This window comes from Pipistrellus kuhlii, unplaced genomic scaffold (genome assembly GCF_014108245.1).
Source record: "Pipistrellus kuhlii isolate mPipKuh1 unplaced genomic scaffold, mPipKuh1.p scaffold_m20_p_3, whole genome shotgun sequence".
NCBI classification, from domain to species: domain Eukaryota; kingdom Metazoa; phylum Chordata; class Mammalia; order Chiroptera; family Vespertilionidae; genus Pipistrellus; species Pipistrellus kuhlii.
The window spans coordinates 99438496-99451594 of NW_023425529.1; the positions used below are offsets into that span (position 1 = coordinate 99438496).

The following is a 13099-nucleotide window of genomic DNA, read 5'->3' on the forward strand; positions in this document are numbered from 1 at the left end:
CCAATCAATGTTTTTCTTCCCCCCTCTCCCTTCCTCACTCTAGAATCAATAAAAACATGTGAAAAAAACAACAATGCATGTATTTATATAAAAGTCCATAAAATGATACTATTTCTAATTTAATTTTTAAGATGAAGGATATTTTTGTGGGCAGAATATACATACTTTTTACAAAATATGTATTTTTATTGATTTCAGAAAGGAAGAGAGATGGAGAAAAAGAAACATCAATGATGAGAGAGAATCATTGGTTGTCTGCTTCCTGCACACCTCACACTAGGGATTGAGCCCACAACCTTGGCATGTGTCCTTGACCAGAATTGAACCCAGAATCCTTCAGTCTACAGGCTGATGCTTTATCCATTGAGACAAACTGGCTAGGATTATATATGTTGTTTTTATTTTATTTGACATACTATTATAAAAATGTTCATTTTAACTTAAAAAGTAATAGGTGTGGCCCTGACCAGTTTGCTTTGTGATTAGAGGGTCAGCCCATGGACTGAAGGGTTTGATTCCCAGTCAAGGGCACATACCTTGGTTGAAGGTTTGTTCCCAGGCCCCAGTTGGGGAGTATGTGGGAGGCAACCAGTTGATGTGTCTCTCTCACCTTAGTGTTTCTCTCTTTCTCGGTTCCTCTCCCCTCCCTTTCACTCTTTCTGAAAAATCAATGGAAGCTGTCAAATTAATTAGGTAAATATTGTTGGTGAGGATTAAAAAAATTCAAAAGTAATAAGTTTGAATGAAAATGTAAGAATTAATTATTCATAGAAACTTATTTGGTGCCAAAACCGGTTTGGCTCAATGGATAGAGCGTCGGCTTGGGGACTGAAAGGTCCCGGGTTCGATTCCGGTCAAGGGCATGTACTTGGTTGCGGGCATATCCCCAGTGGGGGGTGTGCAAGAGGCAGCTGATTGATGACTCTCTCTCATCGGTGTTTCTAACTCTGTATATCTCTCCCTTCTTCTCTGTACAAAATCAATATAAAATACATTAAAAAAAGAAATTTATTTAGTATATAATCCTCACTTTAATTGCATTAAAATGGCAAATCTTTTCAGAATTTATAAATCGTAATTGCAGATATTGAAGCAGGTGAACACTTAGCTTCATGGCATGTTGGCTAAGGACTGAAGATGTTTCTCTTAAAAGATATCCTGATGTGAAAGAGCCCTGAAGCTCTCTGGATCTACTGAGTCCAGATCAATACCACCTGTAATATTCTTATAGTATCATATAAGTTCCGCTTCTATTTGAGCTCTTGCACTCTCAAGGTTTGGAGTCTAGTGGTGTGAGAGTTAGGGTCTTCCTTGCCTGACTTTCTAGGATTTTGAGCTATTTAGGATGATTTAAAACAGGGTTAAGTCAGAAAAAAATTTGCTCATCTTTTATATGAAAACTTGATAGAAAAGGTATAATTGTAGATAATATTCAAATATATAAGGACTTTTCAAAAAAGGATAGGCCTTTCTAGGCTAAAGGACTGAGTTCAGAAACAATATTGTGATCTCTGAATCAAAAGGAGGGAGCATATTATGTTAGCAGAAAAGAATTTTGGAATGACAAAAAGCCAAAGAAACTGAGTTATTTGTTAAAGAGAAAGAGACTGACAGATAGACAGACATTACTCCTGGAATTTGTTAGGATACTTGGTCTTCTTCATTCCTTTTGGCTTTCTGCTGGGAATATGAATCTAGATAAACCAGCAAACTACCTCAAAGTAAATTTTACTTCCAAAACATGTTGCTATATATAAAAGCCTAATATGCTAAGAGTCCAACTGTTTGACCCTTCAACCAGTCGCTATGATGCACACTGACCACAAGGGGACAGACACTCTAACCAGTAGGTTAGTTTGCTGCTGGCATCCGGCCCATGTGGACTGAGAGACATGGGCCATACACACCCTGGAGCCCCTCCCGCGGTTCCTCCCTGTCCCTGTTAGTGGGATTTCTCTGACTGGCCTGCACCGTCTCGCAATCCAGAACCCCTCAGAGGATTTCTGAGAGCTGGTTTCAGCCTGATCCCCACAGACCAGGCCACAAGACCCCACCCACCAGGCCTCTTGTTTTATTATACATCTTAAAACAAAAACACCTCCTATAGTTAGAGCCCCCCTGTTTGGGGGTTCATAATAATATCTCATTTATAGAGTATTAAAAAGTTTTATATCGGCTTTATTAGGGAGGTAGGACAAGGTTCCATCATTCGTATTTGACAGCTTAGAAAACTGAGGCTGAGTTGACTTGCCTGAGACTACATGTGCTTCTTTTCACAAAACTTAGACCAGAGCTTTTTTCTTTTTTCTTATTGTTCTTTCTAAAAGTCTGTAATTAATTGTCTTCTGTATTGCAGCCTCTTCATTTATACCTCTGAGATTCAGTATATGCCAAGCGTAGTAAAAACTAAATATATACACAGTTTGGGAGGAGCACTGGAACAAATTAGTATGGCTGATCTCTGTCTTCATTCTCAAAGTACAATCTTCGCTGTCCCTCTCCGAATGGAGTAGACTTTGTATTTGCTCATTATTGAAACTACAGATTGAACAGGATAAGAACAGAGTTCTGTTTAAGAACAAGTTTTATGTCTAGGGAGCATTAATTAAAATCAGTTGGTTTGAGAAAAGAACTTTCTGTCTGATACTCATCTCTGTGAATTCTCTCCACTCTTACTTCTTTGCTTTAAATAGCATAGTTTTAAGATTTCTTAGCAGGAAAAAGAAGGTAGATAAAGGGACTATATACACACATGCATATGGTAGTTCTACTATTTTGCTTTTTGTAAAAGCATTTGTTTAAAAACAAAGGATAATTTGTGAAATACACTTGAATTTGACTTTCTTGTCTTTTGTTACACTATTCTTAATTCCTAGTTCCGTGTTTCCCCGAAAATAAAACATCCTCCGAAAATAAGACCTACTTACAGGTTTCCTTCTGAGTGAATTATAAGGCATCCCCCCGAAAATAAGGCCCCTCAAGCTCTGTCTCAGAATGAAAATTAATTTACCATAAACTGGTCGCTAGGGCCGCCCCGACTGGCTTCTAGCAACCAGTGACATTACGCGGAGTCATGACATCACTGCGGAGCGGAGGTCGGTCGGAATGAGCAGTAAGCACTGGGTGAGAGAGAGGAGGAGACTTTCGCAGATGCAGATGCGTGTAGAAGAACAGGAGGATTAGAGCAGATGGGACGAGGTGAAAGTAGTGAGTGCTGGTCTGTCTCTGGTGACACTACCTGATGCTCGCGGCTGCCCTCATGATGACTGAAGGTTCTCAGTCAGTGGCAGACCCTGCTCCAGCCCAGATCTAGGCCCCAGAAAGCCCAATGACAGTCTCCAGGCAAGCCCCAGGGGGTAAATGTCTGATAAAAGGGTAGAGGGGATGTCTGGTGAAGGTGTTCAGTGGCACAGGGGTGGGGGAGGGGGATCACTTAAAATGACACGGGGAGGATCAGAGGGGGCAATCAAAAGGGGTTACTAAAATGGTAATCCCCCCTCTGATTCTCCTGTGCCATTTTGATTCCCCCTTCTAATCCCCCCCCCCGTGTCATTTTAAGTGATCCCCCTCTCCCCACCTTGATACCCCAATTCCTTTTTTTTACCCCTAGAAATGAGCGCAAAAAGAAAAAGCTACTCTGTGGAGTACAAGAAAGGAATCGTGGAAGACTCTTGGGGCCAAAATCTTACTGCTTTCTGCAAAGAGAAGCTGTTGAGTATCAGATTGGTCCAAAAATGGCGAGCAGAATATAGTAACCTCATTGAACAAGTGGACAAGGGAAATGCTAAAAAGTGCAAGTATAGATCAGGTCGGCAACCATTATTTTCCAATCTGGAAAACCTGATCTGTGAATGGGTTGTTGACAGGAGAGCAAAGGCTTTGGTTGGGAATAGGGCTCAGATTCAAGAATTTGCCCTTGCAATGGCACCACAGTTTGACATAATCTCAGAAGACTTCAAAGCATCACAACACTGGCTGGATAATTTCCTTCAGTGAAGTGAACTGTCTTTAAGAAGATCTACAACATTGTTTAGGTTGGAAGATACTGAAGTTATTAAGCGAGCACTTGCATTCAAGTCCTTTATTGATGATGCTGACTTCTCTAAATACAATCTTTCCAACATGATTGCTATGGATGAAACTGCAGTGTTTATGGGCCAATCATCTCAAACAACAATTGAACAGCAGGGTGCCTCCTTACTGTACATTCCCTCCACTGCTTACGAAAGTGCACGTGTTTCCTGTATTTTGGCAGTTCATCTGGATGGCACTAAAATCCCACCTTTCATCATTTCTAAAGGCAAGAAGGAAAAGATTGAATGTCTTTTGGGTGTTTTTATTCTTGAAACTGAAAAAGCCTAGGCCACACAAGCAGTTATAAGGAAGTGGGTTGATTTAATGCTGCTGCTTGTTATGCGAGGGAGCCAAAGAGGTCTGCTAGTCTGGGATGCAGCCAGCACTCATCGTGCTAAAGACATGAAGACATTTCTTCATGAAAGAAAAATAGATCAGATAATGATTCCCGCAGGAATGATGGCCTATCTCCAGACTCTTGATATTGCGATAAACAAGCCATTCAAAGACAATTTGTGTGTGGAAATTAATGACTACATTGAAAATAGAATGGAGAGAAATCAGCGTGGAAACTTTGTGGAACCTAAGCTGTAAGAAGTTGTGACTTGGGTGAAGAATTCATGGGAGAAAATCACTGACAGTTGCATTGCAAAGGCACTGTGAGCAGGCTACCTTGACAAGAAGTACTCATTTAAAGACAGTGCTATTGCTAAACATGAGAGATTTGGTCCACTGATTATGAAAGAAATGAAGTCACAAGAAATTCACCAGGAAATTCAGGAATTGGATTGTTGTGATGATGTTCCAGAAGATGATGACATGATTGTCATAGAATAAATGAGTAAATTCTTGATACTGTAGGGATCACAGTTTGTCTGGGTTGTGTTGACAACTACCATACTACCGTACTGTATACAGGTAATAAATTTCCTTTATTTTCATTTAACAATAAATTTGTACCCTATTCTTCATGGAAAAATAAGATATCCCCTGAAAATAAGACCTAGCACATCTTTGGGAACAAAAATTAATATAAGACACTCTCTTATTTTCGGGGAAACAGGATATATATATATATATATATATATATATATATATATATATATATATATATATATATAGGTCTTCAGTAATAGCAAGTATTCAGTAGCTTGCTGTAGGTGTGAGTGAGTGAGTGAGTGAATAGGGCAGAAAATGAGTTCTAGCTTTTGTCTTTCTCTCTGAAGGAAAAAAAAAAAAAAAAAAGACTGATTTTTTTTCCATAGAAGCTTTGCCTTTCATGATGGTTTAGAGATAAGAATTGTGTCTAAAATTTCCTTTTTTGTCCAGGACATTCTCATAAAATTTCCATTTTTGTCCAGGATGTTCTCATAAATGTCCTGAGAATGATTGAGTTTATGATTTATGGATTATTTAAACCCTTGTACAGAATGTTTGTATTTTTGAATGGTATTAATTTTATTTATTTATTTTAATCCTTTAAATATTTTATTTTATTGTTGACATTGTATTACAGATGTCTTCCATTTCCCTCCCCCCTGGCATCCCACTACCCCTTACCCACCCACCCAGGTCTTCACCACCCTATTGCTCATGTCCATGGGCTTTGCATATAAGTATATAAGTTCTTTAGTTTATTTCTCCTCATCCCCACACCCTGCACATGGAGCCATGTCAGTTTGTTCCATTCCTCCATGCTTCAGGTCTTATTTTGTTAGTCAATTCAGTTTGTTTATTAGATTCCATAAATAAGTGAGATCATGTGATATTTGTCTTTCTCAGATTGGCTTATTTCACTTAGCATAATAGTCTCCAGGTCCATAAATGCCATCCTGAAGGGTAAAACATCCTTCTCTTTATATCTTTTTTTTTTTACATCTGCAGAGTATTCATTTTGTAAATGTCCCACAGCATCATTTTTATCCACTCATCCATTGATGTGCACTTAGGCTGTTTCTAAATCTTAGCCATTGTAAATAGCACTGCTATAAACATAGGGGTGCATATATTCTTCCTGATTGGAGTTTTGGGAATTTGAGGATATATTCCCAGAAGTGGGTTTGCTGGGTTAAATGGCAATTCCATTTTGAATTTTTTTTGGGAAACTCCATACTGTTTTCTATAGTGGCTGTACCAATTTGCATTCCCACCAGCACTGAACTAGTATTCTCTTTTCTCTGCATCCTCACCAGCTCTTGTTGTTTGTTGATATATTGAGCTATTCTGACAGGTGGGAGGTGATATCTCATTGAGGTTTTAATGACTAGTGATTTTGAGCATATTTTCCCCATATGTCTCTAGGCCATTTGTATATGGTATTTGGAATACTGTCTAGGTGCTCTGCCCATTTTTAAATTAGATTGTTTGTCTTCCATTTGTTGAATTGTATGAGTTCTTTATATATTTTGGTAATTAAGCCTTTATTAAATGTGTAATTGCCAAATATGTCCTCCCATACACTGGGTTCCTTTTTTATTTTGATGGTAGTTTCTTTTGCTGTGTAGAAGCTTTGTATTTTGTGCAAATTTGGGCATAAATGGGGTCCCTGATGCACAAATTTGTGCATGGGTAGGGTCCCTCAGTTTGAATGATGAATGGGGCCAATCAGGGCCCATTGGGGCTGGCTGGCTGTGGGGAGGGACTACAGGAGATTGGCTGGCCATGGGAGATTGGCTGTGAGAGTACTCTGACCCCCAGGGGGCATCCCCTGCATTATACGTCTTCCCCCTGATGGTCAGTGTATCCTCATAGTGACCGGTCAACTGGTCATTCAGTTGACTGGTCATAACAGTCTCTTGGGCTTTTATATATATATGTAGATAGTCCCATTTGTTTATTTGTTCCTTTGTTTCTTTTGCCTAGGAGATGTATCAGCAAATTTTGCTACGTCTGAGATTTTACTGCATTTTTTTAAAAACAATTTTTATGGTTTTGTGGCTTACATTTAAGTCTTTTACTCATTTTGGGTTTATTCTTGTGTATGGTATAAGTTGGTGGTCTAGTTTCACCTTTTTACATGTGTCTGTCAAGTTTTCTCAAAACCATTTGTTGGAGAAACTACATTTACTCCATTGGTTGTGCTTGCCTCCTTTGTCAAATATTAATTGATTATAATGGTGTGGAGAGACCAATTTCTGGGGTCTTTGTTCTGATCCATTGGTATGTATGCCTGTTTTGTATCAGTAACAGGAGTTTTGAGTAGTATGGTTTGATATTTGGTTTTGTGATCTCTCCTACTTTGTTATTCTTTCAAAGGATCGCTGTAGCTCTTTGGGGTCCCTTATGATTCCATATAAATTTTTGGAGAATTTGTTCTAGTTCTGTGCAGAATGCCATGGGTATTTTAATAGGATTTACATTGAATCTGTAGACTGCTTTGGGTAGTATAGACACAACTCAGTAAATGTGTTTCATGCTGTTATAATTTGCACTCAGTTCTTTAAGCATCTTTATAACCATTGATTTGAACTTTGTTTCTGATATGTTGCTTCTTCCATTTCTTTTAGGTTTTTTTTTTTTTTTTTTTTTTCTGGAGACTCATCCTTTTCTTTAACTTGTGGGTTGTTTCTTTGTCTCCCCATTTATTTGTCTCTTTGTATTTGTTTCTATATATTATAGAGAAATGTTATATCTTCCAGTCTTCATGGGATGGCTTTATGTAGAAAGTGTTTTGAAGGGTTTAGTGGTGCTGTCTCTTTGGTCACCTGAGCTGGATGCTCTAGGATTGCCCCTTGTGTCCATTATTTGAGATTGCCTGCTATAATTGGGACTATCCCCTCTGACTTGTTGACAGCGAGGTTCAACTCAAATCTTGTCATGCCAGCTCTTACACAGGTTTGGCATAACAGAACAAGACACAATAGGACTGAACCAAAACACCACCAAAATAAATTCATGCAAAACAACAGGAAAGACTAAGAAGAAAAAAAAAAGAGAAAGAAAGCAAAGAAAAGATAAAAAAATATACTAAGAGACATGAGACCAAACACTTAGAGGGGATATAAAACAGAGGGATAAAGAAGAAAATATGGCAATAAGGGAGCAAGGAGATAGCTAAAAGAACTAGTATAGAGATGAAAAAGAAAAGGAAACAGAAAATAATGAAATAATAATGAATTTAGAGCAAAATCAGCCAGCCTAACAAATAAACAAAAAATAATAATAATGAATTTAAAATGTGGTAACAATGGATATATTAAGATACTAGAGGCCTAGTGCATGAAATTAATGCATGGGGGTGTCCCTCAGCCCAGCCTGCACCCTCTCCAATCTGGGATCCCTTGGGGGATGATTAACTGTAGGATTAGGCCTAAACAGCAGTTGAACATCCCTCTCCCAATCCGAGACTGCTGGCTCCCAACTACTTGCCTTCCTGCCAGCCTGATTGCCCCATAACCGCTCCCTTGGAGGCCTGATTGATGCCTAACTGCTCCCCTGCTGGCCTGATTGCCCCCAACTGCCCTCCCCTGCCAGCCTGATCACCCACAACTGCCCTCCATCTTGTGGTGGCCATCTTGTGACAACATCATGGCAGCCATCTTATGATGATTTTGCGTGAGGGTGTCGCATGACACCACCTAGGCTTTTATCATGTAGGATAGGTAGGAACATTTAAAAAGAAAAAGAAAAGAGAGAAGAGAAAAACAAAATGAGGAAAAAAATCTAATAAAAGAGAAATATGCAAACTGATCATACCTCCAGGATACCCACCAGACAATCAGGAGTGAGTATGCAAATTAACCCAACAAAAGGTGGATTAATTTGCATACACAGGCACCATGTGGCGGGGGAGTGGGATGCTTGTGTCATCGCCATGGCAATGACACAGGCATTCTGCACTGCCCCAGCCACTCCAGGCCTCTGGGCAGCATGGGAAGGTGGAAAGGCAGCTCTGGGCTGGAGCAAGGGCAGAAAGGCAGCAGCCAGAGGAACAAGGGTCCATTCTTGCATGAATCTTCATGCACTGGGCCTCTAGTAATAACAATAAAAAGACAAAAATTGAATAGAATCAATAGAAAGAGAAAAATTAGAGATATGTAAGAAAAAAGAGGAAGAATAAACAGCAAACAAAAAACAAAAACAAAACCCACTCCCTCACACACACTCAAAAACCTTTGGGTTCACTATTTTTGGAGCTCACTGGGTTTTGCTTTAATGTTATTAATTCTGGTCTGTTGGTGTGTCTATCAGGGGCCTCCATGGCGCTTCTTTGACCCTGGGAAATCTGATTGAGGCCAGATAGTTTGTAGCCCCTAATAGTTCATAGGTGGGGCCTCCTTAGCTTAGAACCTGGATCTGCTTGAGTCTCATACCTTGAGCTTCCTAGTTCTGAGCTGCTCTCCCTTCTACCAAGCAGCTGGGCTCTGTTGGTGTATCCTGGTCTTGGCCAGGATGGTTTGTTCAGACTAGTGTTGCGAGTGGTGCTTGTAGGACAAGGGGCTGGGCACTTTCTCTCCTAATGCCTCAGCCTGGCTTTCTGGCTCACTTTGCTGCCACCTGCAGGGTAACAGATTTCCAGTCCTGGGCTGTTCCTCCTTATCTCACATTACTGCAAGTCGGGTTAGAAGTAGCTGTTTTATCAGTGGAAAAGAGGGCATTTTCCCTTGGGTTCAAGTGGGCAGGGTTGATTCTCCTTTCTGGTTCTACTGTCCAGTCCTCTTTTTTTACCACTAGCAGGAGTTCCTACAAATCTGCAGCCTCTTCAGTCTTCTCAGATCATCAGTTCTAAAAGGAGTGAGTAAGTATACAGCAGGGGCGAGAATCCTGCAAATCAGTGATGGCTACTAGGTTTCCTGTGGCAATGTCTGCTTCTGGCACTCGGGGTCTAGGGCAATGTCCTCCGCAGGCCGTGTTGTTGGGGTGGTCGTGTGTGGGTTCCTGCAGTCGCAGCAAATCCGGGTGGTGGCTAGCAGGGTGCCTAGCCGCTGCCGCTCCCCACAGCCTCTGCCGCAGGTGGACCATATCCTTTGTATTTTTTGATCCTCAGTATGAGTTGTGCAAGAGGCAGCTGATCAATGATTCTCTTAGGTGATAAGTTTTTCTTAAGGTAATAAGTCCTATAAACATAGCGACCCATTTCCTAAAGCACTAACATTTAATGATAAACCAAATTGAAGAGTCTTAATTTAGTTTAGATCTTTGTTGTTATCTTATATCTCTGGATAGGTCCAGAAAAATATACAACTATTTACCTTATTCTTCTCTCTTTTGACACTTTATGTGCCTCACAGTGAATGAGAAACTTCCTATAGAGTAGAAGTGTCCAAACTTATTTTAAGAATTAAAGCATATGATCATTTTGGAATAAAACATAAGTAGCCTCCTTAAAAAGACTCTTCAATTTGTTTTTATAGAAAAACTATGTTTTCAGCTTGGAGCTAATCATTGATCAATTTTAATCATTCATAAAATTATCAGTAGTTTACAGGCTGACATTTTTAAGAGTTATGGTACTTCTCATTTATAGGTTAATATTCCTAATAATACTTCTTAATTACATTTCAGTTTATGAATACATTTTTTTTTGAGCTAGATGAACTCAATGGTAAAATATTTAACAGTTTTAGGATTCATATGGTTGGCTCCAGAATTCTGGAGATATTTGACCCTTCAAAGTTGAGCCACATTCAAGGAACAGATAGATACTTGACAAGTCAGATATATTCAGACACTTTAGCTTAACAAGGCAGGTACACAAAACTAAAATGTGTTTCAAACTAATTAATATTGATTGGATCCTGTCAGAAATTATGATTCTCCATTTCATGAAATGTCTGTACTGTTAATAAAATTCTGTGATTCTCATGAGTTCAGAGCAGTTTAGCAATAGGAAAGGAATGCAGAATGTGGTTCTCTTTGTTCAGTCTACAAATCAGGTTTGACTCTGATTTTACTTTTTCCTATTTAGTTTCAATTGTTTGATTGACTAACTTATTATTTAACTAAGAAAATTCCATCTTCTGGGCCACAGGAATCTAACAAATTTTTGTGTTATGTCCCTGATTCCAAAACATCCTGTACTTGACAATGCAACTCAGTAAATTTTATTAGGCAGTTTGCATGACTGGTTCCTTTAATTATTTGACGATACACACAATAACAACAAAACATGTAAGAAGTTTTAGTAAAAACATTATTCCATAAATTGATGGTGGTATAAATGAGAACTGGGAAAATTCTAGATCTTTACCATTTCTAGCATCATGTCATGTGGTGAACTGACTTAGAAAGTTCATAAAAGGAACCCTTCTGACAAACAGCATAGTGGGAACAGGGCATACCATCCTTCACTGTTGACCAGAATAAACTAAGGACTTGACTACATTTTATTGCAGGTGCCTTAGTAGTAGTAGCAAATGAACTTAGTGTTTTTAAATTTTTAGTAAAACCCTCAATTTTCTTACTGAAAATGCTTGTCTTAATTAATTAACTAACAACAACAACAAAAAAACATTATTTGTTATGTATCAAATAGGCCACACCAGGTTAGTTTGGCTGCATTGGGACATGCAGAGCACAATAGATAACTGTATTCAAGAAGATCACAACCTAAAAGTGATATTAGCTTTTGTTTCTTGAAATTCTTGTAGCTCAAAAGCAAGTATAAAATTTAGCTATTTTTCCAGCTCCATAAGAACCTTTTGATCCTCTTATTAGATGATAGATTTCAGAGGTTCTTTAGTCAGCCAAGTATGTAACTTAGCTAATAAGGCTTTGAATGATCTTTATTTTCTCCTAGGTACCAGGGAACAAACTTAGAGATGAAGGCAAGACTGGGGATAGCACTGCTGCAATTTAAGCTGCCTCCAGCTCTAGAAAGTACAAGAGACAGTCATAGAAACAGACACTAAAATATCAGTAACTAATTTTGTATGTGGAGGATAGTATGAGGAACCACCATATTTAAACAGTATATTCTGTGAGGCATCAGAAAACATCTATACTAATAAAAGGGTAATATTAATCTTTCCGATGTCCTTCCAGACAAAGCCACGGTGGTGGGGGCTGAGGCAGAGGTAGTTAGAGGGGATAAGGTAGGCAGGGGAGAGTGGTTAAGGGTGATCAGGAAGGCAGGCAGAGGCAGTTAGGGGCAAATAGGCAGGTAGGAAGAAGGGTTTTGGGGTGATCAGGAAGACAGGCAGGTGAGCGGTAAGAGCCAGTGGTCAAGGATTGTGGGAGGGATGTCCAAATGCTGGATTGCGAGAGGGTACAGGCCGGGCTGAGGGACTTCCCTCCCCTGCATGATTTCGTGCACCAGGCCTCTAGTGAATTATAAAATTTTAAAACCAAAGAGACTTCATTTGAGAAGGTATTCATTAGACCTCAGAACCTATAATTTGTTTTTGTAATATGGAAGAAGTGGTATTTGTTGGGATCTTTCTTTTAAAGAATATTCACTCATTTTTAAAAAAATATTTTTGGTAATCCTGGAAACTAGAAACCCAATTGATTTGTAGAAAATGTGAATGAGCATCTAAGACTGAAGTTCTATACAGTGTTACAGTTAAGGTTTCACTGGGAGGAAAAGTGTTTGGGTTGTTAATTGATTTTTTACTAATGACAAAAACCTAGGAATTCCAATTCTGTCTGAGGTAAAGGTTGAAATTTCAAAGTCATCAGGGCATATAAATAGATATATCCAAATTAAACCTATTTTTGTATCAGTAAGATCAATTACTTAAAATTATAGATGCAAGACTATTTCTAAAACAAAACAATCTGTGTTTTTTTTTTAAATTCTCTAATTCTAGGTTATTTTAACTTAGGATCATTTACTATTTTGTCAATATGAAAAGGGTTTTTTAAATTTCAAAACTTGGATTAAATTTCACAATGTTTCTTTCAGTGGTCTTTTTTTTTAAATTTTACCCATTTTTCCTTTTATGGTGCGCTTTTTTTTTTTTTTTTAATTGGCTTCTACAGAGAGGAAGAGAGAAGGATAGAGAGCCAGAAACATCAATGAAAGAGAGACATTGATCAGCCACATCCTGTACACTCCCCACTGGGTATGTGCCCGCAACCAAGG

The 13099-nt window shown here is 38.8% G+C and overlaps 1 protein-coding gene across 1 annotated transcript in view; it reads left to right on the top strand.

Moving 5' to 3' along the window:
- The window catches only part of SOHLH2 (spermatogenesis and oogenesis specific basic helix-loop-helix 2), an 86639-nt gene that overhangs the window by 25530 nt on the left and 48010 nt on the right, over positions 1 to 13099 (top strand). The window lies entirely within an intron of this gene.